At 43.6% G+C, this 26,947-nt stretch overlaps 1 protein-coding gene across 2 annotated transcripts in view; it reads left to right on the top strand.

Annotated features, from left to right (window-relative positions):
* The window catches only part of SOCS5 (suppressor of cytokine signaling 5), a 126,753-nt gene that overhangs the window by 14,327 nt on the left and 85,479 nt on the right, over positions 1-26,947 (top strand). Inside the window, exon 3 of one of the 2 annotated variants that reach the window (XM_031466945.2) lies at positions 9,842-9,965. The exons of the other annotated variant lie outside the window; for it this stretch is intronic. The gene's annotated coding sequence lies outside the window, so the exon portion shown is untranslated. The remainder of the gene's footprint in view (positions 1-9,841; positions 9,966-26,947) is intronic. 2 annotated transcript variants of the gene reach the window in all.

The raw sequence follows: 26,947 nt of genomic DNA, 5'->3' as shown, positions 1-26,947 counted from the left end.
AGAATCCACAGCAAATTATTAGGATGAATAAACAGTTTATAGAATTTACTGCAAAGGTGATCAGTACACAAAACTAGAATGCACTTAAGCATATCAGCAAAAACAGAAAATGTAATTTAAATATATATCTTATATAAGGGAAACCAAGAATATAAGAATAAACATAAAAGAAGATGTCCAAGTCCCTTTGGGGAAAGTTGTAAAATTTGTTGAATAGGATAGAACTGAACAAGCTGATCATAAAATTTATATGGAAGAGCAAGTGGCCAAAAGACACTTGAATAACAAGTTGGAGGGATTTGATGTACCAAGTATCAAAGTTTATTATAAAACTGAGGTATTAAGACAGTATTGTTTCAGCACAAAGACAGAAACAGAGACCAGGAGTAGATGAATACATACGTGGAAAGGTGATACATGATAAAAGTGGCATTGTAAGTCCGTAGGGAAATTCTTCAGTAAATTTAAACTGGATTTCTGTGCACAAAAGTCAGATCCAGAACTTAGATGTGAAAGGCAGTCCTGTTTAATATTAGAAAACAATTTTCTAGATTTTGTTCAGTTTCCTAGTTGTTTAGAACAGTAAGGTAAATCTGGTTCCTGGTAGTCCATCATGGTAGTAAGTGGAAGTCAAGTATAGTTTTATAGAGTTTTGCTCTTCCCACAGTCTCTGTTTCGTCCAGGTTGCTTTTATCTGTTTTTTAGGTCTCTGTCTACCTTGTTAGTTTTCCTCAAATGTCTGGTCATTTTTCTTTCTTTCTTTTTTTTCCCGCCCACTTATTCTTAATCATGTGGGGAGACTATTAGAAATGCTGCTTGTGTCGGTGGACAAGTTGACCATGAGTTTCACTTAAGGCAGAGTTTTCCGACAGTGATACTACTGACGTTTTGGATTGGATAATCCTTTGTTGTGGGAGGGTTTTCTTGTGCATTGTAGGATATTTAAGAGCATTTCTAGCCTCTACCCACTAGATGTCAGAACCCCCCACTCCACGAAGATTTGTGACAATCAGAAATGTCTCCAGACATTCCCATGAGCCTCTTTTTTGTTTGTTTTAGTTTTTCTTCTTCTTTTTTTTTTTTAATTAAGGTATAGTTGATTTATAATGTTGTGTTAGTTTCTGGTATATAGCATAATGATTCAGTTTTGCATTTATATATATATGCTTTTTCATGTTCTTTTTCATTATAGTTTGTTACAAGATAGTGAATATAGTTCTGTGTGCTATAGTAGGACCTTGTTATTTATCTATTTTATATATAGCAGTTTGTATCTGCTTCCCAAACTCCTAATTTATCCCTCCCCCCCACCTTACCCCTTTGGTAACCATACGTTTGTTTTCTTTTTCTGTCAGTCTGTTTCTGTTTTGTAAATAAGTTCACTTGTGTCATTTTTTTTAGATTTCACATATAAGTGATATCATTTGATATTTGTCTTTCTCTGTCTGACTTACTTTACTTACTGTGATAATCTCTAGGTCCATCCATGTTGCTACAAATGGCATAATTTCATTCTTTTTATGGCTGAGTAGTATTCCACTGTGTATATATACCACATCTTCTTTATCCAGTCATCTGTCAATGCACATTTAGGTTCCAATCCCACTCCTGGGCATATATCTGGAGGAAACTCTAATTTGAAAAGATACATGCACCCCAATGTTCATAGCAGCACTGTTTACACTAGCTAAGACATGGAAACAACCTAAATGTCCATATGCCTTAAGTTGAGAATCACTGATGTAGGATGATTTATCTGGGCTGTTTGTGAAGGGACGTTTGAAGTCAGTATCTTTAGGTATTTCTTTTTAGATGGTCATATTCTCCAGAGAATAGTCCTCCAATTTCTCTTGTATGAAGGATAAAGCGGAGGAAGAAAGCAGGAAGCCTTAGTATTCAATATACATGCATTCTCTTATTTTTCCTATTTTAAGTACTTCACACCCACCTTCTGCCATGCCTGGTGTTCCTCCATCCGGAAACCATCTGTTTTCTCATTTCTCGAGCCTAAACTTGTAGGCTTTGGCCAGAATGGGGGAAAGGCAGTCAACCAGTGATGTGGAGTGCGGGGAGGGGAGAAATCCAGGTATCTACCTGATCCTCAAACGGCCTGCATTTAACCAGTCTTCCTTAATTCAACTTCTAGAGGCACCGTAATCATTGAGTCTTTTGAGGATTCTGGAGTGCATATTGAATTTGGTTTTATTTTTAATGTCAGTTTACAATTTGGTCTTTCAAGTTTGCCGAGTCCATTACCATTTGTCTGTCTGCTTTCTACCCTCCAAAATTTGCTTCCTTTGGTATCCTCTTTCACTCTCTTTACCTTTAAGGTTTATGCCACCCCCATAAATACCTTTATTGCATTTCTATGTGGGGAGGTTGAGAAGGATAAAAATTAGATATGTGTTTCATTCCACAGTCTTTATCCAGAAGCTTCACTTTCATATACTTTTGATAGTTGTCCTGTTTCTAATTGTCACCAGACATTGACCCTTTGGAATGTGCACCGTCAGGTGGAGGGAGACAGATACAGCCTTTATTTCCTTCCTACCCTTTCTCTTTCTTATAGATAATATTAGATTTCTATACTTATAGATAATATTATAATTAGATTTTGACTCAGGGAGGAGCTATTCTGATTAATAGGAGAAGTGGGGACACAAATAAGCAAGGACATGGAAGTGGGAATGAAGAGTAAGATGTTAGCAAAGGATATGGAAGATTAACTGGTTGAAATTAAAGTTCATGTTGAAGGGTTATGGAAAATATGAATACAATAAATAGATAAGGTGGGACCAGGTTTTGAAGCCTAAAATACTCATTTGAAGAGATTATAATGGATCTAGGCGGCAGTAAGGAAGCATGATGGACTTTTCCTCTGAGAAGTGATGTGGTGAAAGTAGGTTTTATGAATACTAATCTAACGGTTCCGACAACAGATAGACAAGTATAGGGAATGAGTAGAGGCAGCAGAGCTTTCCAGGAGACTGTGGCTGAAATCCAGATAGACGTGATAAACTAGGCCATAGTGGAAGGGGTGGGAATGGAGAGGACAGATTTAAAAGTCATTGACAAGGAAAATTGGATTGCATTTGTTACCTCCAGCAGGTATAGAAGTTAATGTATAGAATCATATTCATGGACTTCAGATCTAAAACGCATTAACCAAAATGGTGGTTGTGGCAAGAAATATGCCTGGTAGAGCCCACATGCTTTAGTTACTGAGAAAAGGCCCAATCAAGACAACTCAAGAAAAGGGGAAGGGAGGCTGTTATAAACCCATAGAGTGGTCTCATTGGAATGTAAAGATTCCTGAAGAACAACCAGCCTTCGGGAACTGGAGAGAAGCAGAAATGTCTTCTGTTTTACTTCCGCTTTTTCAGTGAGCACATCTTGTACAAGGCCCACAAAGCTATTCCAATCCCTGAGGCCACTTGACATCTCTGGCTACATCTGCCACCGACTGCTTCTTCCCTCTAGTCTTTCAGTTCAAATTACTGAAAGAGAATTAGGGCCCAGCTCCATCTTTCAAGTCAGGGCACACATTACACACACCTGAGTGGCCAGCTGTGGCAGAGGATGGGTTGGGGAGGGAGTGCTTACACGGTAATGTCCATTCCACTGCAGCCATGAATATGACAGACATAATGACCTGCCCGAATGAAAGAGCTGTTTTGATGAATCAGTATTAGAAAGGAAACTGGGACTTTTCAGTGTACAGTCTCACCCTTTGAAGTTGGTGTCAGCTATAGAATCCCCATGCTACCTCACAAAGCCACTATGAGTGATGAAAGTGTGAAAAGACTGTAGGATTGGCGTAGTGTGTTTATTCCTTCCATGTAAGTAGTCTGTATCTCAAACTAACAACTCTGTGAATCCAGCACCAGGCCTGCTGCCATCTGGCCTCTTTGACAGCACCAGACACCCCTCATCCAGGCTTCTTTATGTAATGTTAATAGATAAAGGGCACGTTTTCCTGACCAGTGGACTAGTACACCCTCACCACAGCCCCACAGAAATTGATCTGCTGTGGAGCTCCAAGGAACTCATGATTTTTCCACATGAGCTTATAATTTTTCTACATCTATGCAGTTGTTCAAGATCAAGGATGAGCAAACTAAGATCCACAGGCCAGTTGCCTATTTTTGTATATAAAGTATTACTGGCATACGTTTGTGGCCACTCATTTATAAATTGTCTATGCTTGCTTTCATAAGCAATGGCAGAGTTGCAAGCCTAAAATATTTACTGCCTGACCCTTTAAAAAAAGTTTGCTGACCCCTGTTCTAGATAGCTCTAAAAGTGATCAGCATTTTTGGAAAAACCTTGGGTAGATGTAAAAGATCAGTGGCTACACAGTAGTAGTACAGTGTTTGCCTAGGCTACTTTTATGGTTTCTCACTTCCTCAGTCATTTTGTGGACCACATTTAGGGCCAGAGGCCACTCAGACATCTCTCAGGATTGTCTTATTGGCCTAAGTTAAAACTCATGTTATTCGACATTCATGGATTAAACTATTAAGTAATTTGATCTAGATGATTGTTTACAGTTTAACACAAATATCTTTATTCTGTTTTGATTAATTAGCCAAGGATTTTACTTTCTTGCTACATTCACTCAAGGGTAATAGTATGTAATTATTTCCTGTGTGATCTGGAATGTTGGGGCCTCTCTCCAAAGGCAGTCCTTTGATTTGTGTCCACGACATGGAGTTGGCATTTAGGTGATGTGGTTGAGGTTCCCCAAACAGGATGTTCATTTTCTTCACTGATGGAGAGACATAATCTTACTCTTTCATGATTTAGTGGGCCATAGACCCTCCTACCGTCTTACACTATCCTTCTTTTATAAAATAAATGTTAATTTGGTTTCTTTGTGGATCATTTGCAACAAACCTGTATTTTCAAGGAGCTCACCCTGTACTCAGGTGAGCATACTCAGCTAAGGCAGCCCATTTGGAACAAATGAGCTTTGTCCAAGAGAATGATTAAAAAGACGTTGCTTACAAAAGCTCTAATTTAGCACTCTGGTGCCTCCTGCATGATTTTACCAGCAAATTCTTCACATGAAATATAAGGATCTTTTTAAGTCAACTACCATTCTCTCTCCAGGAGGCAAGGCGGAGAGAGTTTGTGGCTTTTCCACTGTGAAAGACTCAGCCCACTCCACCCAGCCTACCCCAACCCCCAACCTGTTCCTCCCCTAGGCTGAGAAACAAGGAAATGGAACATTCTTGCTCAGGCATGCAGCAGTTAGCTCTTTTAAATGAGAAAAATACCACCAAGTTTGAAATGTATGCCTACCAGAAATTTGGGCTGCTTCAGAGCCAGATCAGCTGATCCCTGAGCCCTCTCCCACAGCCTGTGGCCTGGCCTGTCGGAGTTTGCCCTGGCCCCAGAGCCCTGGGGCTTCTTCTCTCAAGTTCCACCTGTTCGTCTTGTCCTACCCAGGAAGCCTCCTCTGACACCTCAAGGCTTGGCTAGGTGTCCTGCCTCAGTGTTCCACTGCCACCTGGATCTTCCCCATCATAATATTGGCATCACTCCTTCACCTGTCTTTCCATGGGCTCCACCCTCTCCCAACTAAATTATAAGATCTTGAAATCCAGAGACCATGTCTTTTCTGTTCAACAAGACTCTTAAATAAATTCGCCACGACCAAAATAATGTTGCTTGTTCCCCAGTACAGGGCCCAGCATAGGAATTCAGTAGTTATCAATGAATGAATGAAAATGACCCAAAGAAACTTCAGATCTGCCTAGGGCAGAAACATCAGGGTTAGAGGCAGTTGTCTTTCCAACAGCCTCAGGGGCAGGGAAGTTCCAAAGAGAACCTGCGAATGAGAACCTCTAGGTTGTACCCTGGCAGTGCACGGTGGCCTCCCCTCTCTTCCCATCCCCACTTCCTCTCCCAACACACAGTCTGACTGGTCGAAGAGCCTCCATGTACCAGAAAGGGACATTTCATCCTTCACCCAACCCCTAGGAAAGACCCCTTTGTTGAGCATTGTGTCTAAAAGTCATTTAGCTCCAGATGCCAACACTACAGAAAACAGGAAGAGCCTGTAAAAACCTGCACCACTGCTGGGGGTCTTATTTTAATTATTCTATGAAAGTTCACTTTTTGCTCAGTGTCTGATTTCATGTGGGGCTGGCTTCCTCTCTTGCAGGCCCTGGAGCCATGAAATCTGTATTAATTTGTATATGTGGCAAAATATTATCAGCCAATCCCTTTCCCTGTATTTACCCTCCTTTTTCTTCCCCTCACTCACAGTTAGCCTGGTTTGTGCTTCTTATCACAGAGGAGTGATGTGATGGCAAGAGGCAGAGAAATGAATGTCTTCTTGGCTTTTGGTTTCAGAAGCTGCCGTTAGGAGAAAGAAGAAGAAAACTAGCAGCATAGACAAAATATAAGGAGGGAAGATAATAAGAGTAGAAAAGAGCTCCCTATCCCTGGGGGGCTGAATTCACAGGAAAATACCAAGGGCAGAGATATTGCTAGGTCCCATGTGCTACTCTCCAGGCTCACCCTGGGAAGGTGGCACAATCCTAGAAGTTTGTATGGGGTCTAGGAATAGAGAAAATGTGTTCCTTGCATCCTCAGTACAGCCCCAGGAAGGTTGTAGGACCTTAGAGAAGAAATGGGTGCATGGTGCATCCTGCTGAAGGGGTCTTAGTCAGGCTTGCAGAATTTTCAATGCCCTGATGAGACATGAAGTATGTCTCCATGTTGCCTTGTGCCCAAGAGGATGCGAGGGAAATGGAGGGTGCTCCTGAACATGAAGGGGTCATGCAAAAAGGGTAAAGGATGTCTCAGTAAATACCAGTATATTTGGTGGAATGACCTTGAGGACCAGATTCCTCACTCCCTCCACTCCCCTTCCGCCACTGCATACCTTGCACATCATAAACTCCTCCCAGACACTATTGGGGGGGAAGGGGAGGTTGAAACCTACAAATCCACTGATTTTAAGTTACTGACAATGAAAAGAAATGGAAGCTTGAAATAAAAATTAGGATATATTTCTTCTGTAAATTTTTAGACTAAGACACATACCCACTGCTCCTATCTTATTTTCAGGGATGACATTTTTCATAGAGGAGCAGGGCTCAACTAGCCACTAAAATGTCTTCTTCATAGGTTTTAAGGTTCTAGAAACCCAGTGATGAGTATAGGTCCAACATATGCCATGAACTGCGGGAAAGTTCTCTTTTAGTAGTAAGGTGTCCATATTCTCTGACCCACTAATGGAGTCAGATGATCTGATGAGTGTGAAGACTGCATTTCAGTACTGAAAAAAAATTTTTTTTGCTTAAATTTAAGCATGATATTAACTCTACTTTTAGTATCAGTGTATTAAGAAAATAATAACAAAAAGCTAAGATATATTCAGGAACATTGTAAGATAATTTCTTTCATTCATTGTAAAAACATTTATGTATATTTGAGAAGTAGTCCATATGGATGAGCACATTTTCATTCAGTCTACAGACAGAACATGCACGTGGGTTTGCAGAGCACTGGAGGTAACTCCATTGCTCCCAGGGGTCTGAGGTCCACAAGTTGGGACCTGCCAGGTCAACTAATTTGAAATTGACCTTATTTGAAAAACCTACTATGTATGATAGCAATTTCTCGCTGAAATATCTCTTTTAGTATTCCAGTCTGTCGACTCTGGCAGAAATAATAGTTTGTTGCAAAACAGATCACTCTTTTTTGTTTGCAAAGTCTTCATACCAGCTGAATCACAGCTTGCTTTTCACTTCTCGCAACACCTTGCAACATCGCAAAATATTTGCTGGAGTTTGTGAAGGGCGGCTACAGAATTAGTAAGCTGAAAGGAAGCCTGCCTTCACTCCCACCCCTGTCAGCACCTTCTGTTCCAGCAGACCGAAAGGCAGCTTGAGAACTCCGATTGCTTCTCCAGATAAGGACAACTCTTGGCACCATAGCCTGGGGCAAGAATGGAAGCAAAGGAAACATTAGGGAGTTGTGCGGGTGCCAGTACATAATACTGTCACTTCACAGAATCAAATTTACAAATGACTCCATGAAGGTGAATTGCTATGGTAACCAACCTTCTCAACTTTTATATCTGTAATTAAGGACAATGTGGGCCATTTCTGTTTGGGAGTGTATAATCCAGGTTTAATGAATAACTACCATGCTCTAACTCCTAGTTAACTAGGCCCCCCTGGAAGGGACCTTAGCAATTATCTAGTTCACATCCCAGGTCCATAGATAGGGAACTGATACTTAGAGAAGTGACTCTACACAGCTAACATGTGTCAGACCTGAACCCATGTTTCCTCCGTTAATTTTCTAGTGCTCGTTTCTTTATGCCATGCTGCCTTTCTGAATGCACTCACCCAACTTCTGTGAATGGATAAGAGAAATGGGACCACAATTAGACGTAGGGCCACCATCACTTCTTACTGAGATATCAAATCAAGTCTTATCAGTATGCTGGTGTCTAGCATATAGCTGGTGTCTAAGTATATAACTTTCTCCATCAGAGTTATCACAGATTTCACCTTCCAACAATTTTCCTTTAGCCAGAATGATGGACGGAAGGACAGTGTTGGGAGGTAGAGAGTGACCTGAGGAGACCTGATTCAGTGTTATGGTTCTATCATATACCACACGTAGGTTAGCAAAAAATTAGAATGTACACAAATTATCTTGAACATAAGGGAAATTCCCTTTACTGATTCAAAAAACATCCTTTGGGATTTTTCAAGGCCACGTTTCCTGAATAACAATTTCCGTTGCATAAATACATGCAAAGGTGCTTTGGATAAGAGCTTTTGTTCCAGTTAATGGATTACCAGGCCACGGAAAATTTAGGTGTTAAAAATTTTCATTAAGTTCTTGTAGAGAGAAATGGCAGAAGTTTGGAGTACTTAGTACCATTCTTCTAGAAGCAAATCAAAATCCAAAGTTAAAACTAAACAGTGAAATTAAAAGGGTTTTAGTTAGAGTATGATTTTATTTTAAAGGGACACGTCAATACAAATAGCGCCCAAAAGTCTTTAACGTGAGAATCATCTGGATATCTTGTTAAAATGCAGATTCTGGTTCAGGAGGTCTGAGATGAGACCTGAGATTCTGCACTTCTAACAAGCTTAAGGTAGTATCAAACCAGCTGGTCCTTGGTCCACACCTTTAGAAGAAAGGGATGAGTTTACTTGTTGCCCATCTCCTTAAATGCATTTTCCATGAAGATCAACCCTGACTTTCAGATCTGTGACCACCTCAGTTACAGGAATCTTTCTGGCCTCTGAATCCTAGGGCTCTTATATACACCATCCACGAGGTACTGCAGTACTGAGTTACCAAAACAAACTTGGCCCACTCGCCCACGTGTGGTAGAGCCAGTCACTGACACCAGGTTGTGGTGAAGGAAAATGCAGCATTTATTGTAAAGGTGCCAATAGAAGGCAGATAGGTGGCTTGTGATCTAAACCCCTAAACTCCCCTAAGGGTTTCAGCAAAGCATTTTTAAAGACCAGGTGAGGGAGAGGGGTCGCAGGGTACATGATCAACTCGTGCACAATTCTCTGACTGGTTGATGGTGAGGTAACAGCACGGTTAATATTATCAATCCTTAGACACCCATAGATGTGGGAGCTCATGGTCATCAAGTAGTTAATTTCTTCCATTTGGTGGTGGTTTTGGACTCTGTCAAACAACTGTGCATCAGATACTGTTATCTAGGTATTTCAGAGAGGAGCTCCAGCAGAAGATGGGTGGAGGGGTCTGTCCTGGGAAGGCCCCATGGGAGCCTGCTCAGTTACAGTGTGATGTGTCCTGTATATGTGTGTCTTCTATCCCCTACTAGACTGTAAGCCTATCTGTTGGCTCAGCCCTGTGTGTGCAGCACAGATGCTGAATGAAGAACTACTGGTGACTAGTAAATCGAAGATCATTTCCTTCTTCCTCAGAATGCTACAGCCAGCTCATTGGTGAGTTCAAGACTTAAACGTCTGGCCTAAGAGACACTGAGTCTATTCTGCCTCTGGTTTCCCCTCCCTCTAAGTTGGCTTTTTAGAAACCAATGGCTGTGTGAAGAGTTCTGGTTGGGTGTGTCATAAAACAGCAACCAGCTGTGAGGGGAAAAAAGAGGTGGGGCTGGGGGTGGGCACAGATGGACGGGAGGGCTGGGGATGGGAACTGTCACAGCAGGAAGCATGTTCATTGGTTGCGTTAAACTACTAAAGTAAAAGCACTGGAAAGAACATAGGTTTAGAGGCCGACAATGCTGGGTTCAGAGCCTCATTATGTCACCTGCGGGTTGTGTGTCTTTAGAAAAGTTACCTAACATTACTGGGAATTTACTTCTTCATCGGCAAAATAGATCTCTTTCTCCTGTGATTGTTGTAAGGACTATAGATAATGCATCATAAATTGCTTGCTGTGGCTTTCCATAAAAGATGTTATCATCTCGGCAGGATAGCTTCCAATTCAACCTGGAAATCAAATCTTGGCCATCCATACTAGAGTTTGAGAAAAGCCGATGGTGGTTACGTGCAGGGTATTAGCTCCATCTAGTGGCTCCCTGCCGCCTAAGCTTCCTTACAGAACTATTTCTTCCCCTAGGACTTTTGGTGGTCATTTCCCTCACTCATTCATCTCATTCAGCAGCATTCATTGTGTCAGGCATTGATTTGGCTGCTGAATCTACAACAGTGAACAAGATGGACATGGCCCCTGCCTTAAGAGAGTTTGTGGTCAGATGTGGAGGACAGAAAGTAAATTATTGTCAATGATATTTTGAATTCAAGTTGTGAAACAGTGTGAAGAAAGAGGACAGGATCCTGTGAGTTTGTAGTAAAGCTTCCCCAGGGAAGTGACAGTGAAGGTGAGAAGTTGGCCGAGAGACCACATCAGGCATGTATTGGTTCCCCAGCAGCATCTCTCGGGATACCTCAACTCCATTTAGGATCAGCATCCTGCCAGTCCACTGGGAGGTCCAACCTTGAGTATGGCCTCTTTCATCAGTCATTCATCATCTGTCAAAACCCACTTTGCATGCATCATCACTAATCTTTTCATATTATCCTTTTATAGGCACTATTCAGAGAGGTGAAGTCACTTGCACAAAGAAGTAAAATGACATGTCAGAGGCAGGACTCACATCCTGGTCTGTCTGCCGCCAAAGTCCACGTTCTTCCTTCTACTCTTTATTTAGCCTTCGGCTAAAAGGAACCACTAGGAGAAGTGTTTGGGAAGAATGAAAATGTGAAGGGGAAACAAAATACTTGCTTGGTGGGTCATGTGTGAAGAGCAGAGAGGAAACTGCTGGCCTGGCTAGTCAGTGTGATTTAGAAAAGTAAGCCTGAGTGGTCTCCTCCATCATGAAAGAAAGCCTCCTCACTAATGTTCCTTATGCTCTTGTGACTTAAAATGGGATGCAGCTGCTGCTAAATTTAAATGGTTTGCGGGATTCTTTGGAGAGGAGAGGTTACTCTCTGGAGATCTACAGGAAGAAGCAGAACTTCACTGGGTCAGAAAATAGCCACAGGCTTGTGCGGTGTGTAGGGTGACCAACTGTTCTGGTTTGCCCAAGACTGAGAGGTTTCCTGTAACACAGGACTTTCAGCTTTAAAACTGGGACATTCCTGGGCAAACCTTGTTGGTTGGTTAACCTAGAAATGGACCAGACTAGGAGGGTCTGATATACCCATGAAAGTTAGATTGGGGCAGTTATTGAAACCTGGGGTCCAGTGCAGGGCTCGGTCATAGACCAGGCAGAAAAGGTGGGACAAAGGGTGCTGCAGATCCCTCAGGAAGATGCCTTCATGCTGAGTCCCTGGGTTACTGGCCCTGAGCGCCTCCTTTAGGGCCTGAGAGCAGAACTGGTTGGCCTCAGGCCTGAGGGAGGGCACAGGTAGAGGACAGATATGACAGCAGAGTCAGGCTAGTCTGTGCCTTAGTTTCCTTATCTGTAAAATGAGAGGAACAGCAGTACCTACCTCTTAAGACTGATGTGAACTATGTGAGTTACTATGTGTAAAATGCTCAGGGCAGTGCCTGGTCCGTAGGAATACATGACTCATCACTATGGGATTCTCAGGAAGAGAAACTTTTGTGTCACCCTGCACTGATCACTTCTGTAGCTCAGTTTCCCCAGCTGTGTAAAGTGGAAATCAAAAGTCCACCAAAGCTTTTAGAAGAAATGGAACAGGCCACAATCAACAAGGAAATGAATAGTGGTTAGGAATGTGTGCTCTGCCTGGGTTACATCCAGCTCTGCCGCTTAGACGTTCATTTGTAATTGCACAAACACGAATGGGCCAGGCACTGTTCTGAGCACCTTACACTTATCAGTTCATTTAATTCTCATAGCAATCTTCTCAGGTAGGTTCCATTATTCATCCCATTTTACCGATGAGACTGAGGCATGGAGTGGTCATAACTTGTTCAACTCACACAAGGAGCCAGAACCTTGGGCAGGTTTGTTGACATCTCTGCTCCCCTAGTTCCCCCAGAAAAGGGAGAATCATAAATTATGATACCTACATCATTGAGTTGTTATGCGGATTAGATGAGTTAATCTATGTAAAGTACTTAGCAAACAGTCTAGAACATAGTAAGTTCTTGATACTTAAAGTACATTACTACTTAACTGGAGTGAGGAGTGACAATACACATATTATATGCTATATTTATCAAAAATATAACTGGTAGTTTGAGAAAATGGCCAGATGAGTAAAGTAGATAAAGTCTGGGACGGGGCAGGTACACAATATACCCTGAACTTAGGAACAGGAGTCCAGGCCTAAGGATCTTATTTGCACGAGAGACAATTCTCCCATTTCTTTGGGGAGAAATGGCAGAGGGGACTTTAAGGATTGACAATTGGCCCCCAAAATCCAGGCCTTATTTTCCTGAACTAAGGGGGACAATAAACAAGTCCTCACCCCTGGGAAGAAGTCCTCAAAAGCCCAAGAGAGGAGAGCTGAGGTACCCGGAGGGGCCCACTCTCAGGGCCAGGGACTGGGATGGCCAAGGAGACCTGGACACGCAGCCTTCTCTTGCCTCCTGCTGTGGAAAGCCTGGGCAGGGTCATGGTTCCAAGTTTCTACTGTGACCTGCTTGCTGGTGTGAAACCACTGTTGTCTTGGCATTATCTCCCTGGCTTTATCCATTTAGACTCTCATCTTTGGCTCATGGAACTCAGCCCTCTCCTCTTTACCTGCTCTAATTTTGATTTGCCTCCCTGATTCCAGGGAAGACACATGTCCATCTGCCCCAAGCAGGGGGAACTTGAAGGCAGAGGGGACTGGCCAGGGATGAGTGAGGCGAGAGGAATACCTCTGATGAGAGATGTGGCAGTGTGACTCACAAATAGCTCTAGGCTCCTGGCAAAGCCCTAGGAACTCACCCAAGTTCTCCATTAGAGGGGGTGTTAAACTTCATTTTGGAAACCTGGTAAGAATTGTAATTAGCAGCAGGGAGAGAACAAGAACCCTTCTCCGGGGTGAGTGACAACAGCAGCGAGCATTGAATGGACGTTTCTTGTCCAGCCAAGCCACCGTCCCTTTCTTCTTCTCTTAAAAAGTGGCTGAAGCTGTGCTCTCAGGCTCAGAGAATTCTTCCTGGCTGTACTGCTTCGCCTCCAAAGGGATTCTCCATCTCTCCTAAGCCCTTTTGTATAGATGGCTAGATTTTACAAGACCCAGTTTGCATTTCTGTTTCTCCCCAGGATGCTGCCCTCCTTAAATCATGGGCATCCAGGATTGGCAAATTTCCTTTCTCCCCCTTGTGTGGTTGCTATGCCCTGCCCAAGGCCAGGGCCTGGAGGCCCCTTGTCTGTGTGGAGGATTTGGGTGATGACTGTTGCAACCTCGGTGCCTGACACTTCAACCGTGGTTTCTGTGGCCTTGGGTTGTGGGTAGGAAGTTGCAGAGAGGAGCCACCACATGGCAGAGGGGACCACAGCAATGAAGAGAATCCCTTCCAATGATTTTTTTGTAGGAGGAAAGAAGCACCTGGGAACCCAGTTGGTCAAAGGCAATTGAATTATCTTCCACAAACTTATGTCACCTGGGGAGACATAGCTAAAGTCATCACATGCCTCTAGGGTTCCTCTAGGAAAGATTCCAAGAAGAGACTGGAATTGGGCTTCAACTGGGCTTGCAGGGTGGTCCACCCACATGGCAAATTCAGGTCTGCATCTCTGCTCCAAGTGGTCCCCCAGACCAATTTTGCGTAACAGTAACACACTCTTTCCCACAGATGTTCTGTTTTGTTCTTCATATCCCATAGGAGACAGCCTGATAGTGACACCTTTTCACTTCTCATTGCCGCTACAAAAAGACTAGGTCAAAATTTTTATGACACTTTTGTTTCTGTTTTTTAAGTTTGCTGTATGTGAAAATACCTATTACACAAATCAAGTAGTCTGCTATCCATTGCCAAGCATCTCTGGCCCAGGAGCTGTCAGAAGAGGTGTAATGAACAGGAAACAGTTTATAGAATTACTGACTTGGTCTACGAAGCTGGCAGGACCCTCTCTGCCCATGCAGCCAAAGACTAGCCAGGTGGAGCATGTTGTTCCTTTGCTCATAAGGCTGTCGAGGTGGAGTGTGTCTCTCCTGGGACCTCATCCCCAGGCAGCCCCCACCTTTCTGATGCTCCTATTCCTGCCCTGGGGACTGGGGTGAGTGCCCTGCCTGTTGCCCTCCTGGCATCTGTGGGCTGCTTAGTCATCACTGGCCTCCTTGCTTGATCCATCTCCTGCGGATGGCGTTCTGAGTGCTCACGGGGAAGGGAGCATCGTTGCTCTTCTCTCGGGATCCCTGTCACCTCCCCCTCCCACTTTAGCACATTTCTTTTTTTTTTTTTAACCTGGGAAGAGAGTCTCTTCTGACCTTACATAGGGAAGCCTTTTCAATAAATCAAAACAAACAAACAAACAAAAACCATAGCCCACCCCAGCTACAGCCTTGTGCCCAGTGTCCTTCCCACCATCCCTTCCACAATGCCGTTGACTCATCTGGGCTGGCTGGGACATTTCTATTTATATTTCATTACCATATGGGTTTGAGGTGAGCCTGTCTGTGAAATAAAGTGGGAACTTATTTTATTTTTGTTTTTTTTTTGTGATTTTTGAAAGGCAGGGAGGAGAAAATGAAGACTAAGAGAAGGAACAGGTAACTAGCATTTATCGAGCCCATAGAGTGCTTGAGATAGACGTCTCGCACACATTACCTATTCTTCCTCACACTGATCTTGGGAGGTGTTATTTATTCTATTTTACAGAGGAGGAAACAGAAGGTACTTTGTGGCACAGAGTACCACAGCTAGTAAACAGAGAAGCCAGTTGCTAATTTGCTCTTTTTTTAGTGTAAAAATTAATGAAATATTTCTGAATAATTCTGTCCTTAAAAAAAAAAGGCTTTATGAAGCATCCAATGAGCTGTGTGACCTGCGGCAAATCAGTGAATCTCTCTGGGCTATGGTTTGAATATCTGTAAAACCAGGAGGCTACCCCAGAGGGATCTACCATCTAAGAGCTTCTGACCAGTCTTGAATTACCCTTGTTCTCAAAGGACTTCCTCCTGCCCAGCCCAAATCTCTCAAGAATCTACATCACACTAACAGGAAATAAAGATTAGTACTCATCAGGAGTGCATCAGGAATTCACCTCCTTTCTGGCTGGATGGCAGTTGTACATAACTCCCCTAAATCAGGACCTATGAGTAGGTAGGAGGGTAAAAAGAACACAATGCTGAAGGGTTTCTACATCACCTGGGTTTCTGCCTCACCACCCCGCCACAGCCACTGCAGCCAGTGTGCCTCCAGCCTGCCGTTGTTCCCTGTACAGCCTGGGGGCTCCCCCATAGCTGGCCACCTGCACCATGGGAAGGGCCAGTGCCCACCATGGTTTATCCCAGGGCAGGCCCTGCCAAGGCAAACAGGCCAGACTTGCGTGGCCTCCCCTGCACCCTGGGAGAGCACCGCCCAGGTAAGGGAAACAAGATAATATTTATGAGAAACAATAAAATCTACAGCAGCACGTGCACCTTGAAATTCTAGGAGCCATGAACTGGAAGGGCTCTCCCTGACCCCCTGTGTAATGTGTACTCGTCTGCCCTAGGTAGGGGAAAGGGTCACACACACACACGTGTGTTCATATATATATGCATGTGTGCCTACCGACTGTATCCTTAGGATTTGCTAAGCCTCTCATATGAAGCATCAACAGCCCCAGGAAATCGTATTTATGAACTCTAATTCCACTGGAGCTTGCCAGCATTCCGAGGCCAAGTCAAGACTTTTAAAAAGCTGTGGACTAGATCCTGACCTCAGAGCATAGACTGGACAGAGAAGGGCCAAGAGATGCCAGAGAAGCTGAGTTCAGGAGGGAAGACAAAGCCTGCCTTTCTCACCATCCATGTCCGTCTCTCCTCCCCAGCTGCCCAAACCCACTCCCCAACACACACACCAAAAAAGCATTAAATTCCAGAATCAGCAACTGATTATAAGAGAGACAGACACTGGTTGAAGCTTTGCATGTGAGCATGGGTGTAGCTGTGCCCAGTACGTGACCCAGGGATGACCACCAGAGGCAGTGTCATCATTTAAGTCGAGTTGTCATTGGCACTCGCCTGCATCTCACAGTTTAGCCTCTTTGTTCCCCTCACAGCCCTCCTCAGGCACCCATCCAAGCTGCTCTGTGCAGTTCAACTAAATTTATAGGACACTCCTCCACTTGGCACTGTGCTGAGGAATCCAAAGCCATTCCGGTACCGGGTCTGTTGCAAGCTCTGTGACCTTGGGCTTTTTAAGTGACTGAGTTCTTGTTCCACCTTAGAGAACTGGCATGATGCAAGAATGATGATGAGGGACTCGTGCTCAAATGAAAAGCCTAGACTTCTCATCAAAAGACTGGCAAACAAACCCACATCTGTGTTTTAAGTTAAAGTGAGATGGTTAAGGCTAGTGCGTTCCATGGTTTCATTTGCCATAACCAATTATTTCAAGTAACTGATCAGCAGGAGTCTCAATTGCATTTGATGAGAGCATCTGCAATAATACCTTAATTCTTCTTTTTATTAACGCCTACAATTTGTAAGGACTGTGAGGAAGGGCTGGAGGGGCGGGGCTTGAGTCAGGCTGATTGACAGGAGGAAGGACCAGGCTGGGGAAGAACACAGGGCATGGACCTTGCTGGAGGCAAGGCCAGTGCTGGGGGTCAGAGAGGCAATGGGGTTGGCTGGAGCACAGGAACTAGTAAGAGAGAAACAATAGAACTGGACAGGTAGAACGGGAAGAGGAAAAAATGTTTATTATACACCAATTAGTGTAGCGCATGATTTCTCATACTATATATAATTTCATTTAATCCTAACATTTGAGGGAGTAGGTGGGGCTGCGGATGATGGTTCCTCAGCCTCTAACAGGGTTCATCAGAGAAACTAACTTATTTGCTAAATCTCAAACAGCTAGTTAGTGGTAAAACCTAGATTTTAATCCTCCATTTCTTTTTTTTTTAATTTTTAAAAATTGACATATAGTTGATATACAATGTTATGTTAATTTCTGGTGTACAGCATAGAGATTTTTATACATATAAAATATATTATATATTATATATATATATTCCTTTTCAAATTCTTTTTCACTTTAGGCCATTACTAATCCTCCATTTCTGTCTCCAGGTCCAATGGTTGCTTGTTTTCATTTTACCTCACTTACGTAGTTACTACCGTGTTAATTTTCTAAAAATGTTGTATGAAATAGATTATATGTGCACATGAATGTAAATAATACACATGTACTGTTGAAAAAAACTAAAATAAGTGCTGATGGACCCACCACTCAACTGAAGTCATAGAATATTATCAATATTATCGAAGCTCCATATACCCCTCCCTTCCCAGCCCCAGAGGTAACCATGATCCTGAAATACGTGCCAGCGATTCCCTTGTCCCTTATCATTTTACCACATGGATTTGCTGTGTCGTTTCCATTTGCCCCTCCAGATCCAGGGACCAATCTTCTCTATCCCCCCCCCCCCCAAGGCTGCCCTGTGTGGACTGCACTAGGAGCCTCCCTTGATCCCTGGTTTCCTGATGGGTTTGGCCAAAGTGAAGCACTTTCAAGAGATCAGAGATGAGGAGAATGAGGTAGAAGTGTTTGCTCCCCTGCCCTCCCTCCCCTGCCCTCACCCCCTTCTCCCCCCACCCCTGCAACCCTGTAACCCAGAGTAAGTCAGTTGCATTCCCCTACCAAAGGCAGGCAGCCGTCCGTTCAACTATTCCTTCCCTGCCCTCCCCTTGCTCCTCCAGGTCAAGGGACGGTGAGAACTCCTGACTGCTTTGCTAGCCCTAGGGCACTACACCCTTCTTTGCTAGTTACCCAAACCTAGTATTTCTTATTGGGGTTTTTTTTTTCCCTTTCATTATCACCCCCACCAACAAGTAGCCTTTTCAGATTTTTTCCTAATCATCTTCCCCACCATGAAATTTTTATACCACAGACATACTATGTGTCTGTTTATGTACTGTACATATCTCTGTGCTTTATACAAGAAAAGAAAAATAATTTTTTGCCCTGGAGAATGAACTCTCACCCCTTTAGGAGTAATATTGCCTCACTGAGAATGCATTCCCTAACCCAACTCATGTTTTCTTATAAAGAGTCCCATTACTAAGCTTTCCTAGCCACCCGGTTTGTCTGTCCCATCTCTTTCTTGCCAGAGCACTGACAAATACATACCTGGGTATCCAAACAGTGTATTTTTAGCTTTGCTGGTTTTCCACCTTTACATAAATGAAACAACACAGTGTATTTTTCTCAGTCTTGCTATTTTCATTCAGTATCGTTTGTGAGATACTGATTCATCCGTACTGATGTGTGTTGTTCATTTTCACTGCTGTATAGTATTGCATTGAATGGAACACATCAAAATTTTTATGTTCATTTAGTGTTGATGGATATTTGGGTTGGTTATTCTGAACATGTGGCATGAAACATTCTTATACATGCCTCTGGGTTTAGATACGGATACGGAGATACGTATAGGTATAGATATAAATGTAGAGAGAGCGTCCCTAGGATTCATTCCTGGGTGTAGAACTGCTGAGAGGTAGGGTGTGCCTATCTTGCCCCTGACCAGGAAAAGCCGGGTTGTTTTCCTGTACCTGTGCCAGTGTTCACTCACACTAATAAGGAGTTCTGGTTGCTCCACATTCTTTCCAGCATTTGTTGTTAGACTTCAAAATTTTTCCCATCTGGTGGGTGTGAAATGGGTGTCTCATTGTAGCATCTTTTCACTTGTTCATTAGCCATTTGTGTTTCCTTTTCTGTGAATGCCTGTTTATGTCTTTTGTCCCTTTTTCCATTGGGGTGTATCTCTTTCTTGTTGATTCATTGGCGTCCTTCATATATTCTGGACACTAATCCGTTACCAGTTACACATATTGCAAATATTTCCCCAGGCTGTGGCTTGTCTTCTTGCTCCCTTTAAGATGGATTCTGACGAATAGAAGTTTAAAATTTTAATGTAGGAAAATCTCTTTATCATTTCCTTAATGATTTATGCCTTTTGTGACTTATTTGAGATACTCTTTCCTATCCTGAGTTCCTAAAATCATTCTAGAGTTTTTTTTTAAGATTTTTTAAAAGAGTGCATTTTTCATTTAATTTTTCTTCTATCAGAAATTGATTTTTGTATATAGTAGGGATCCAGTTTCTTTTTTGCCTTCTATTAATAGAAACGAATTTTCCAGTCCCACTTATTGAATGGACCCTCATCTCCCTTGCCTATCTTTAGTGCCTTCTCAGTCATATACTTATATGTGTGTGGGTTTGTTTCTGGACTCTTCTATTCCATTGGTCTATTAATATTTCCCTGTACCAATAACACCATTCTGATTTCTATAGGCTTAATAATAAGTCAATTTCTAGTAGGGTGAGTCTCTTTTCTTTTTTCGAAATGTCCTATCTATTGTTTGCTCTTGGCTCTTCTTGTAAAAATTTTTAAATGCTTTGTCAAGTTTCTAAAAGGACTTGTCATGGGTAAAAGCAGGAGCAGGGAGAAACATCTACATGCAGAACAAAGAGGGCCACTTGAGGCAGATTAGGTGAGGAAAGGTGGTGACAGTGACCAGAGCATATCTAAAGTCCAGAAGCCAAGGCCTCTGGGGGCCAGAACAGGACCACCTGGTGTGGGTAAGCCCAGCCAAAAGGTGTTATGAGGCTCTCTTTGCTTATTTTTATTAACCCAGTTGCCCAGGGACATCATAAAGGTACTGACCCTCTATCATAAGCCTCCTTTGGAGAGGTTTATTAAGAAATTGGAATTATTTATTCTAAAAAAAAAGAGAGAAAAACTAGGAACGACTTAATTGTTAAGTACTATTCTAGGCTTAGGAGATAATGTGAAAATGGGGAAAGAGGCCCGAGTTGGGATCAGACTCACAGGAATCAATCAATAACATGGAGACAAACCTAGCTAAGCCCACAGCACCAGCCTGTTTTCTCCTAAAGAGGATATAGATGGTTCTGGTACAAATTCATGTCCATTTACTAGTATTTTTGTTTGTATTTTTTTTGTTTAGGCAATACTTACTGAGCATTTACTATGGGCCTGGCTCTCTTCCAGGTACCTACCATGTATTAATTTATTTAAGTCCCACCTACCCCAGCCCAAATCAACTCACCGTACAATCCAACTGATGACTGATCTGTTGGTAAGTTCCCACAAGGAATAGGTCACTGAGGAGAAAGGTAAAAAAATTCTATGTATAGACCTTCCACAGCCACTCCTTAAACCAGGCTTTTGAACATTTCCTAGTGGATTTTGTCTGTTTGACTCAGATGGGAAGATGTAAAACCAGGTATCAGGTGGTGCAGTTGAGAAAAAAGAACAGAAACAGGATCCCGGCGACCGCACTCTCTCTGTGGAGGCAGACAGAAGGAAGGGGATGAGCAGGAAGAGGGGATTTTAGAACAGACTACCGGAGCAGCCATTACCCTCCGCAGAGGCTGTGTGAATAAGACTTGGCCCTGTGCTCTGGGCCAGGAAGTCCGCGGTATCACATGCCAAGTATTGGCGTCAAGGGCTTTACAACAAGAAGGCAGCACCTCAGATCCTTTGTAGAGCAAGACGGGTTATAAATAGAGCTATAATTGGTTTTTTTTTTTCAACTAGAAGGCAACAGGCTTAGCACAGCTATTCTTCCCTTCTGGTTCTCCTCCCTGCACCGCTTTGCCTATTAAATCCCTGCTACCAGGCAGATCCACCTGCCTCTTAGCCAATCCGCTGCAGCAGCCTCAGCAGAGCCAGGATGGAAACTGGCTTCTATTACAACTCCAGGCTGTGACCCTGCCTGTGGAAAAGAGTAAATCTTCCTATCTTATCTCTGGCTAATTGGGCAGGAGGTGAAGGAGACAAGAATTTATTGTACAATTTGCTACCTGCTGACTAGAAAATGAATGTATCCATTTCAGAGGCAGGCTCTGATTTTGGAGACAGACTGAGGAGAAAAAGGATGTAGGCTGGGTTTCTGGGACATGTAGTGAAGACCTGCTCACGGAGCTTTTAACTATAAGATCCAAAAACTGGTATTTTACTGGCCAAGTTATATGTGGTTTGTGGTGTGTGTGAGAGAGAGAGAGAGAGAGAAACAGACAAGAGAGATTGACTTAATCTCTCCTACCAGATCTGAAAGCATTTGAGCATGCAGGGACTTAGAAATTATTTAGCCCAGGGCGTCTCAAACTTTGCTGTGCGTCACAATCACCTGGAGGTTTGTTAAAGCACAGATTGCTAGGTCCCACCCCCAGGGTTTCTGATACAGTAATTCTGGTTGGGTCCTGATAATTTGCATTTCTCATAAGGACCAGGTGACGCCGATGCTACCAGACTGAGGGTCACACTTTGAGAATCACTGATTTAGCCCAACCTCCTGGTCACAGATGAGGAAGCCAAAGCCCAACTATTAATAAAAGTACATGTTTAAGGGCCCACAACTGGTTGCTAGCTAAAGCCGGATGAGAACAGACTCCTGACTCCTAATCTGGCGCTTGCCCCACCGCTTCAGGCTGGTGCCTGGCCAGAGTGTCAGGGAAGTGCTATTCTAACAATAAACCTGTTATCCTTTATGGCTGAAGATTACCAGTCTTCACGTTGTTTCCCCCTTCTGCTGCCTTCCCCAGCCCAATGTCACTGGCCCTGCTGGCTCAGTACATAAATAGCCCAGCCCAGCCCAGCCCACGCACTCCACCATCCAGTGGGACTGAGAATCAGGTCCTGTTCCCACAGCCCAGTGCCCACTTCCCTCCTGTCCTCACTGGTAAATGAGCTGGAGATCTGAGGCCTTTGCAGTGGCCACTATTCATGCATATTGGCCCTGAGTTATAGCTCTTCCTACATCCTCCATATCCACTAGAGCTTGAACCTTGGTGTCTGACATTTCAGTCCTTTATCATGCTTAGCAACTAAGTCTCCTTCTGAGGCTTGACCTCCACTCTGAATGACCATCCAATGTTGGCGGACTGTGTTTCTGATGGTCCCCTTCCTGGGTTGGAGTGTTGGCCTGTACCAAAATCTGGTAGCTGGGTCCTATAGCCCATGAATAAACCTCCTACATGGTATTTGCCCACCCAGAGGTCTTCTGAGCACTGACTGTCTCTTGAATTTCCTGGGGCTACATTCTGCCTGCCAGACTGGAAACTCCAGGCTTGATGTGATTTAAGTCAAAGCTGAGGTTTTCATCCAGCCTTGGGATGTTTGTCTACCTGTCACATGCCAGCTTCTCTGTTGGATCAGTTCCCCAGCCCCATCTCACCCTTGACACATTCCTTGGTTTGCCCAGTGAGATACAGCACAAAGAGGTCCTAAACAGGGCAAGTGCTTCCAGTGGGTTTCCCCAGCATGGGGAAGGGATACACTGACCCACCCACAATGGCACCTTAGAGGCCTGTTTTCATTTGGAAGTGACGCTTCAAAGGCATGGTATGAAAGGAGACAAAGGCTAGATTATTCTGCATAACGAATTGGTAGATACTGGAGGTGAAGGAGAGAATACAAAAGAGAGAAGGATCCTGGAGAAGATTGGATTAGTTTGAATGATACAGCAGGATGCTGGGACCTAGGGGGAAAGTAGCCAGTAAGATCCCCTATGTGAAATTAGGAGTTCGGGATTGACAGATACAAAATAAACAACAAGGACCTACCGTATAGCACAAGGAAATATATTCAATTTCTTGTAATAAGCTATAATGGAAAAGAATCTAAAAATATATGTACATGTATGTTTGTATGTACGTATGTACATGTACATGTCTGTACATATGTACGTATACATGTCTGTATATGTAGAACTGAATCATTTTGCTGTACACCTGAAACTAACATTGTTAAAAAAAAGAGATTCCCTACTGGCATGGCCAGACGGCTTTTGCTGTTCAATTTTAATTTGTCTGCTATGGGACAGTATGACCTCCTCCCTGTTCCAAATCTGGATATACCTGTACAGCTTTTGTGGCAGGCATGGGAGGAGTGAGAAAGCAGGATAATATACAGAAACGTGGCCTGTTCCAGTCACCCCAGCTGAGACTCATGTTAGCTAGCAGCATTGTATCTCAGTTCTAGGCTGGAATCTGCTAGTTCCAGGTGGTCAACACCAGAGGGGTGAGGAGAAGCTAAAAGTGGGGCTGGAAAAAGCAGGGAGGAGTCCTTGACATGGAAACAACGGCCAGGTGGATTCAGGCAGGGACGTGAAATTTCCCCCCTGTTTGCCAAACATACTGGAGGCTTTGAAGGCAACTCTTAGATGACTGTGCTGGGTTATTCTGGGATTCATTGTCATGACACTGTAACCATTTGAGAGAACTAGCCTGATATGAGACACACTAGAGATTCTTAATTTGGATCCAATTAACTTGGAATCTGTGTTCCCATGGTCAAGGGTTTGGGTGAAATTTATCTTTTTCTTCTTTATAAAGAAACAAATCAGAATTACAGACAAGATGGTAGGAAATATGTTTAGCCTTTGTAAATTTAATAATTTTTGCAATCTAGCAAAATGTTTATCACCCTAGGGGAAAAACTGCAATAAATGCATTGATAGTTAATGAGGGTTTATGGTTTTAGGAAAAATTTTTTAAAACCCTCAATCCTTTTTTTACAAATTGATTTGAGGATAGTTCCTAGCCACTCCCTCCCCTCTGGAGTTTATTCCTTTATTTCTCCCAAGCAGACCTTGCACGGTAATAAGATGCTATGAAAAGCCAGGTTGCCATTTTTAAAGGCTCCCTGAAGCATCCTGGAATGGGACAAATTTTCTTTCTCCCCTCCAAGTAAGTGTCAATCATCAGGGCTGGAGTGATGGTCAGGATGTGGCAGTGGGAATAAAAAGGAAGGAAAGGAAAAGGTTCTTGCTGAAACCGTTCCCTTCCCTTCATCTGTTCCTAGTCCAAGAGCTGCTGGAAAGTGTCTCTCAGAGCACACCTTGGTCATTTTCTTGAGAAAGCCAAACTTGGAAGTGACTAGCAGGTCTAATTGTGCCTCTGTGGAATCTAAATTCTGGAAGGAGACAAAGAGAGGTCTGGAGGCCTCTGACTGGAGAGCATGATGAATTAAATCCAAGCCTCTAACAGTCCCAAAAAGCTGTCAGGGTGCCTGGGCAGTGTGGAGCCAATCTGGACGATGCATTCCAGATGGTTTGCCTTCCTTCCTTGGGTTTGGGGCCAGTTGGAGCTCCCGGGCGGTCTCCCAAGGTAGACCCCCAGAGAGCACAAGGCAACTGTCCAGATGGGAGGGACCAGGCTCAGAATCACTGTGGCAGGTTCGAAATTAGAGGGAAGGGCCCCCTCCTTTATGGTGAGCATCTGGATATCATTTTTCAGGCTATTAAAAACACTAACTCTACTCTGCTAAATGCAGCCAATTCTTTTTTTTAAAAAAAGCATTTGGTGGACAATTCCAGGCCAGGCAGTTGCCCCAAAATGGATCCAAATAATTTGGGGGGAGATGACGAAGCTCCGAGAAGGGGCTCCAAAACCCCCTAATAGGCATCCAGCCACCACCCCCACTCCCACCTCCCAACTTCACCAGTTCACGGGCAATGACACCACCAACTGCCAAGACTCGGGACAATGCCAGGCCTTTGCAGTATATTTTACTTTGGGGGTTTTATTTTAGCTTGTGCAAAATGTACAAGGCAGATGTGGAAGATTTTCTTTCATGCTCAAGGCTTTGTGACTAGGTTACTGAGAATAAGGATGAGACAGGTAGAAGGGCAGGGACGGGCGAGCATGCAAGAGCATGGAGAGAGGGAGCAGACTCGAGCAACCACCCGGAAATTCCCCGTGGTCTCCCTGGTCTGTGAATCAGCTCTAGCCGTGTCTGAGTTTTTTTTACTGAGGAAAGGAGGCCTATTTGCCCGTGGTTCTGTTGCAACCACGTGGTTGGATGGCAACCTGAGGACAGGCAGCTAAGAGAAGTCCCCTCCCCAAGGGTCCTGGGAAAGAGACAGGAGGTGAGGAGTAAGCGTCTACCCAGGAGCCTCCCAGGCTGGTTGGCAGAGAACCGGTCCCTGCTCTGAGGACATCCTGGCTAGTGAGGCTGCAGGTCCCAGCTCTGGGGAGCTTCTGGGTTCCTAGAAAAGAGTAATCACAGAGCAGCGTGGGATAAACAGTTGTAAGGGAAGGGAGTCCATAAATATTGACACAGGGAAGGGGTGAACAGAACAGTTCAGAAGGAGAAGAGTTGCTCACAAGGAAAACTCTTTCCAGTCTGATAACCTTACACAGAGGAAGCCCAGGGACTGATCCTGCCCAACCATCCCAATGTCTATTCTGTTGCTTTTGCATCTGAGCTTTAGTGAAACTATTTTGGACACATTTCCAGAGGGGAGGTGTCAGAGAATTACAATCTTACACATCCAATTAATCACCAAAAGTCACCTTGTTTGAGGAGTGGAAACGTCTTCTCTATATATCTCCCGACTCTGTGAACTACCTCTGATGGTAAAAACAGTTTTTCTAAAATTTTCAGCCTAGTCCACGTTGGAGAAAGTAATGACATTCAATACATAAATGTCTCCTGTAAATATACATCATTATACAAAAATAAGCCATGAATAATCAAATACTCAGATCCATAAACTGCAAAGTTGCGGTGATGTCCCCTACACGACGTATCCACATGCCCCCGAACTCTTACTCACACTTTGTCCTTAGGAATTTGTCAAAGGTATTGTCATCCCCATTATTCCAAGACCTCACTTGACTCTGGTCCTCCCGGATTCCTCGGCGTGCAAATCTTCAGCCCTGAGGCTCAGACCCTCGCCTGTCTTGACAGGGCTTTTCTAGGCTGCCAAATAACTCCATGCTGTATGCCAAGGCGTTATTAATTAATGTTGATCTCGCTCATGGCAGCTCTGCTGTGAAATGCCAGTGCTGTCAAGAGCTCGCCATCAGGCTCCGCGTTTTTCTTCTAGGAGTTATACCTCAGGACTAACCTTTATCTTCTTTTATGATACTCGAGCATTGACAGACTCTAAAATGCCATAAACAATAATCTTCTGAAACTCATCTGCTTTGTGGTAGCTGAAACATTGTCGTGGGCACCAGCCAATCCTTCTGAAATAATACTGATGTAAGTGACAGGCATGGAAGGAAATGATAGGTATGTTTACCTCCAGATTTAAATGGGAGTGTTTTGATATTGTTTTCCAGACCAGGAGACTTATACAATGAAGAACTTCCCTCAACTGAATGTCTCTTGCTCACTTGAGTTTTCAGAGAAACTTTCTCAAGAGGTCCAGACAAGTGTTGCTCTAATTCTTTCCACAGAGCAACAGTAGCTCTTGTCTTGTTCATACCTGGTAACCGGCAACATTGCTCTTCTGCACGAGGTTATGTACTTTCCCACTATGGTTGGACCTCTCCCCTTGTGACTCCTGCTTCTCCATGATAGGTTGAT

The sequence above is a fragment of the Camelus dromedarius genome, chromosome 15 (genome assembly GCF_036321535.1).
Source record: "Camelus dromedarius isolate mCamDro1 chromosome 15, mCamDro1.pat, whole genome shotgun sequence".
In the NCBI taxonomy this organism is placed as follows: domain Eukaryota; kingdom Metazoa; phylum Chordata; class Mammalia; order Artiodactyla; family Camelidae; genus Camelus; species Camelus dromedarius.
This window is presented reverse-complemented; position numbering and strand designations above follow the sequence as displayed.